Source organism: Poecilia mexicana, unplaced genomic scaffold, assembly GCF_051168715.1.
Source record: "Poecilia mexicana isolate PSO_F unplaced genomic scaffold, ASM5116871v1 scaffold_2, whole genome shotgun sequence".
NCBI classification, from domain to species: domain Eukaryota; kingdom Metazoa; phylum Chordata; class Actinopteri; order Cyprinodontiformes; family Poeciliidae; genus Poecilia; species Poecilia mexicana.
In genome coordinates, this window is record NW_028263371.1 from 36,341,377 (window position 1) to 36,347,905 (window position 6,529).

Genomic DNA, 6,529 nt, shown 5'->3' on the forward strand with positions numbered 1-6,529 from the left:
TATAAAACATTAAAAAAAATTACTGTTATATATCAACTCCTAAAGCTCCGAACACACAAATAATCAAAACCGTAAGCTGTTAAGACTTTTAGTGCTAAGAAAACAGCTAAGTGTACTAGCATTTCAAGTTTGATCCATTTTTTCTCCTGCAAGAAAATAAATTCAGGAAACAGACGAATGCTTTTGCAAAGTGGAACAAATATGTAAAAGGTTGTAATAAAGCAAGAACATTAGATATTGGTATTTATGTGTGGAAATCATGCACTTGCACTCACTTTTACACTCCAAACTGGGAAATTCCAGACATGATTAAAGAGAAAAGCTGAAATATCAATAATTTTGCCAAGTAACTATTTAAAACATGTTTCTCATTGTTACTCAAAATCTAAAACTAAATGTAAAAATGCTTAAGTTAAAAATTATTCAAATAGCAGTGTTAACTGGATTTAATTAATGGATAGTTGTCAAACTGAAGTTGGATAAGACAATTGCGGTTTCTATTAAGAAAGCATGGTGACTGACACAGTTCATGTTGTAAACTTAGAGATTAAGGTAGGCAGTAACTGTTAGCAGGCTGTGGCTTAGATCAAATAACAGACTGCTGTGTTTTTGTGCTTGTCTGCCTTCTTAGCAGCATTTCTGAATTCAGACAGCTGAACACCTGACCTGTCCAGTGGTGGATCTACTAAGAAACCTGCAGTTATCCTGAGGTGAATATCTGAGTTTAAACATTTTATAGGGATGTTTTCCTACAAACATTCCTACAAAGACTGCCGCCACCTAACAGTTGACACTACCAAGAAAAGGAACCAGTTACAACTCATGAACTGGCAACTTCAAACTGACCCAATTTGTTTGGGAACATTTGAAACTAGGGCTGTATAAATAAATCGATTTGGCGATATATATCGATATTTTCCGCCCTAGGAAAGTATCGATTTTTCATCCGCGAGTATCGATCCGTTAAACTATAGGGGTCCATAGCCTGACAGCTCTTTTTAACGTCTAGTTTGTTACAGCGTAGCAGCAAGACTCCGCCTCACTCAGTCTAACTTTTACCTCGAGCTTAAAGTGCACATTATAAACTACACACCAGTTTTTAAATTGTGTTAATAGGCCAAGTATAACCAGAGTTATGATAAAATTAGTAAACCATATTTTTCCGAATGTCAGAGAAATGTCAAAAGCGCTGCCATTCCCCGGCTTTTCCGATTATGTGAGAGGGAATGAGCTTCCAAACGTACAAAACGAAACATTAGATTCCTGTGTTTTTGGAAATGTAAAATCTTCAATAAATAACAATGGGCTGTATTTTGTTGTTGAGAAACGAAGTAAAGTTGCGCAAATAACCGTGAAAGAGAAGCGGAACGGAGAAGCGGAAAGGAGTAGCGGCGCGAACGGAGCAGCTGCAAAAGCAGTGAAATCGCGAAATTAATGTAAATTTTGACTGGTAGCATTCACTTCGTAATTAGTTTTTAGCTTATCGGTTTCTGTTCTGCATATAAAGGATTACCTGAAGAATGAACATGGGTTGATAACATCCGAAGCGGGCGCGCAGCGGCGCTGTGTTTTGAGCAGGAAGACGAAGAGGAAAAACCCCCAGCCGGAATCCGCGGCGCAGTGAGGATTTCCATGATAACAATGGCTGATCGATAATTTTTATTAGCAACAGACAAAGAGTATCAGAGACTGAGAGTTACTATGAGATGCTGGCAGTCTGAGAGGCAGCTACTCAGATATCCAACCAGGGGAATAGCGGCGCTGCGTAGCTGCAGGGAGTCGATCACTACGGGGTGAGGCGGAGCCACGACTTTAGCAGTTAAACGAAAGCAGCTTACAGCCACGGCTAACTCCGGGAGACAAGGTAGAAAAGCCTTTTTCCCCATAGTCCAAAAGACTGCATTTGTGGCTGCATTTTTACTCCAAAATGCAGCCACAGTGTCCAAAAGAAAAAACCTAAGTGCAATCATTTGCATATTGAGAGTCTACAGAGGCTGATAATCTCCCCACTCTGCTCCTGGATTACCGTTTAAACTTTTGAGTTTTATGTCAAATCCACATGAATTAAATGACAGAAACTAATTCTCTCACTGAGTCTTTGATTCATTTTGTCCAGCTGCAGACTGTTAGACTGTCCAATCAGAGTCAGGTATTGTGAGTTGGTGCTTTTAATCAGTTTTCAGTTAACTAAATTCAAGTCTATGGAACACAAAATGTCTCTAAAATCGCTCTGTCCTTCTAAAATCTTTCAGAAACTCGTAAAAATGCACTGAATCGTAGCGAATTTTATCGCTCAACAAATATCGTGATACATATCATATTGTGACCAGAATATCGTATATCGTATCGTGTCGTGAAATTATTGTATCACTACACCCCTATTTGAAACCATGTCTGTCTTGACTTCAAGACAGACATGTAAGTAAATTAGCGATAGTGTTAGCATAAGGAAATGGAGGTTCATCTGATTTTGTTGTATATTGTAGAACAGCAGAAGTGTTTAACTGGGAAGAAATTCAAGAGAAATATCTTGTTATAAGGAGAAAGTTTAGTGTTAACCCTTGTATGTCGAAATGGGGTCCAACCGACCCCACACACGTAAAACCTTTATCAATTTCCATAGACCTCTACATTTGCCTCAGTCCTCGCATGCACAAGGGCTAAAACAAGAAAGCCTTGTTTTAATGCAGTCTTTCTCAAACTGTGATCCCCAGGTCACTGGTCCACGAGGTACTGCATGTAAACCAGTGTTTTTCAACCACTGTTCCGCGGCACACTAGTGTGCTGTGAGTGATCATCAGGTGTGCCGTGGAAATTATTCAATTTCACCTATGGTACCGTATTTTCCGGTCTATAAGACGCTACTTTTTTCCTAAGCTTTGAACCATGCGGATTATAGCCCGGTACGGCTTTTCTGTGTATTTTTCTTCAACCACCAGGGGGCTCTCTAGCAGGAAGTGAATCATTAGAAGTCAAAATTGTAAATCAAAGAAGAACGCCTAATTTTCATTTAGAACAACCACATGCTAGCAGCAGGCACGACGGAGAAATGTTTTCAAACTCGTATGATGCAGCCTTTAAGTTGAGTGCTGTCGAGCTGCCACTACAGGAGGGAAATAGAGCCACTGCATTTAAGCTCGGTGTGAACGAAACCATGGTTCGACTTTGGAGACGGAGTGCTGCGTCCTTGATATATCCAGCAGCCCTCTGCTGGGACCTTATGGAAAACCGAGAGCAGCTTCCAGTTTTGTTTTGTTTTTTTCTTTTTCAAAAAAAAAATTGAAGGTGCTAGTATGGTGCGCTCTATAGTCCAAAAAATACGGTAATTGGTTTTAAAAGATTTTTTGAAAATGAATTATCTGCTAATAATGCCATCTTCAAGTGTCTGCTGTAGTAGTGACTAGCGGTGAAATCATGTAATTTTCTTACCACTAGATGGGAGTAGGTACAGAGCATTTTACATTAAAACTAGAGAATTAGTGATGCATGAATGTTACAGGTAGCGGTGAAAGCGTTGTATTCAGCAAGACTGTGATGACAGTGACGGAAAAGAGTGAAGCTCAGCAGTAAGAACATGGGTCCATTTCCCACAGCATATCTGTGTGAAGTGAGCTTCTCAAGCCTGGCTGCTATAAAAACTAAAACCAGAGAGAGACTGAGAGCTGTTGAGGAAGAGCTTTGTCTTTCTTCAATTTCTGCCAGGAAATCAGCTGTTTTCATCCAAACATGCACAGGTTTTACACTAGGTGAGTAAAATATACAGATATTGACATTTTGTACATGCAACTCTTCATATTGTAACAGTGAATATGAAGTGAAATATTTCCCAAATATTATTGCTTCTTTCAGAATAAGAATTATTTTCTGTATTCTGGCTAAAAGAATGCTTGTTGATTAGTTTGTAAAACACTTTGAAGTTTTCTACAACTTCTTAAATTTAACACCACAGTGTTGTGGCACTGTTCTGGTGTATTTTTGAAGTGGACATGTTAAGTGCAATTTGAAATAAGAAATGTAAAATGTGATAAAAATACATTTTTGTGTTTATTTGATTCCTATTCAAGATACTTTGATAAGAATTATTATATATGTAATATAGGCGGCTACAGACTATCTTTGTTTACATTTTTGGTTGGTGGTGTGCCTCGTGATTTTTTCAATTAAAACAATGTATCTTGGTTCAAAAAAGGTTGAAAAACACTGATGTGAACAACCGTTTATTTCCTATGACGTGAGCTCAAAGTGCAACGCTACAGTTGACTTACCAAAGGATTGTGTTAAAAATAATGATGGAAAACTGGCTTAAACCGGGTCACTCAAAAGAAAAGCTGCAGGTACCAGTGGAAAGAAAACAAGTCTAGTTATGCTTACATACCAAGACTTTGATCAGAGGAAGCTGAGTCATAGCTGCTGAGTGTTGATGTGTCGTTCACTAGTGATTGGATTTGTTTGAACGACTCTATGCGGTGAGCGGTAGGACTCGACTCAGTAAGAACTGTTCTGTGTTTTTCATGACTTTGCTTAGTAATAAATGATGCTGCTTGCACATCAACAGCTATTGCTATTTGTATTAAATAAAAAAAATTAAATTATATAATTAAGCACAATAAATAAATATCATTGATAGAAATGGGTTCATTATTTTTATATTTAATAATGCAGAAAATGATTTTTTTGTTTCTGTTAAAGCAACTCAAGTCTAGTTTTCTTTAATTGTGCTTCTAAATCACAAATAGCCCTAAATGTTATTAATACACACAATATTTTGTTGTAAAGGCTTGTGTGTATTTTTGTTCACATCACTGGAAAGCTTAGACACTTTCATAATCTGTAAATAAGTCAAAATGCCCAAGTAGACATGTCCATGGCTTTGCTGTGGCCAGTCACATTTACCAAACAGCACAACTCTTTTCATTAGGATGAACAAAGAAAACAACAATATGTGAGTTAAGAGACTAATATTTTCATTTCAGGTTGAATTATATATAAGTTGTGTTATCGTGGGGGTAATTTCAGGTTAGGTGGTCCATGAGTGTTTGTTATATGGGTGAAGTGGTCCCTCTGCCTGAAAAAGTTTGAGAAACAGTGTTTTAACGAAATACATTTGTTAAAATGTGAAAGTTTTGAGGTATAACTACATCTAGTTATACCTCGAAATTTTCATGTTTTTACGTGAGTTTTATATGTCGAAAGTTTCTTGTTACTTGCAACAGAACAAAGAGAACGAAGAACACTGAGAACGCTGACGTTATTACACCCTCTACTGCACATGTGAGACACTTCAGGTCGTTTGTCCATTCACATTGCAGAACACATACAGGTCGCATTTATTTTTAAGTGTGAACGGCCATAGCAAAAAAATCCGATTAGACAAAAAATTGGAATTGGGTCACTTCAAGCTGCAGTGTGAACACAGCCTTAGATGCATGTACACACAGATGCACATCCGTAGCAACGGAGAGGATAGAAATGACCTTGGTCCAGCTGGGGGGCTTCAGCAGATGGAGGGAGGAGGCAGAGGGTTCTGGCACATTACTCTGGACCACATGCACGCTTACATTTACACTCATGGACAAATGCTTTAGCTACTGGGGTGACATTGTTCGCATCTCAGCAAGCGCTGCACTTCATTCAGACACAGTCTGTTTAGCCAGGAGATCCAGGCACAAACGTTCCAAGTTCGGAATCCCAATGTCTTTTGTTTTAATTTTCATAAATAATGTTTTAGGAAAACCGACAATCTCCGTAACAGATGGAAGTTTAGACATCTGTTCAAGCCATTTTCTTGTTGTTTTCCCCTTTATTTCCTTTAACAGATGCACATCAAATCAAGAATAAAAGTTGCCAATGGAAAATTGTTTGGGAGACAGAAGAATTCATAAAAGGCCATTTGGTCCCGCTAATTTGCAACATTTATGTGGGACAATTTCTAAGGAGGCTGAGCGCAAGGGATTGAAATGTGTGACTACATATGTCCCTCCAGATTGGGACAGCGCATTAAAAAAACAGCAGCTAACAAGACTAGAAGGTAGTGCAGCGCAGCGGGAGGGGGGAGCACGAAGAACAGGAAGAAGAGGAACATTTGTGAGGCTATGACTCTCTGGAAGGGGAAAACTACCGGCCCACCTGTCTGCCCGGCTGCCAGCTGCACCACACAAATTTGTGTACACAAGTCTGACGATGCACACACGCACATATCAACAACAAACACATGAAGTATGAAGATAGAGAGCAGGAATGATTTTATTACATTCGTAAACTTTATTTTTCAAAAAGTTGATGTGTGGAATTAACTACTGGAATTGGCTAAAGATACGTTTCCTGATTCTTACTTAGCCTGTTTGTCGCGAGAGGACCCAAATTTGGGTCCTCTGCGCTTGCCGCAACAAGATCGATTGAAAAAACATGCTATACATTTATCAATATAGGCATATTGCATATCCACAGATCGGGAAAAAGCTCTTCTAAATGATACAAACAATATTTTCTACATCAACAACACCCAGCCTGAACACGAAGTAGCTTGATA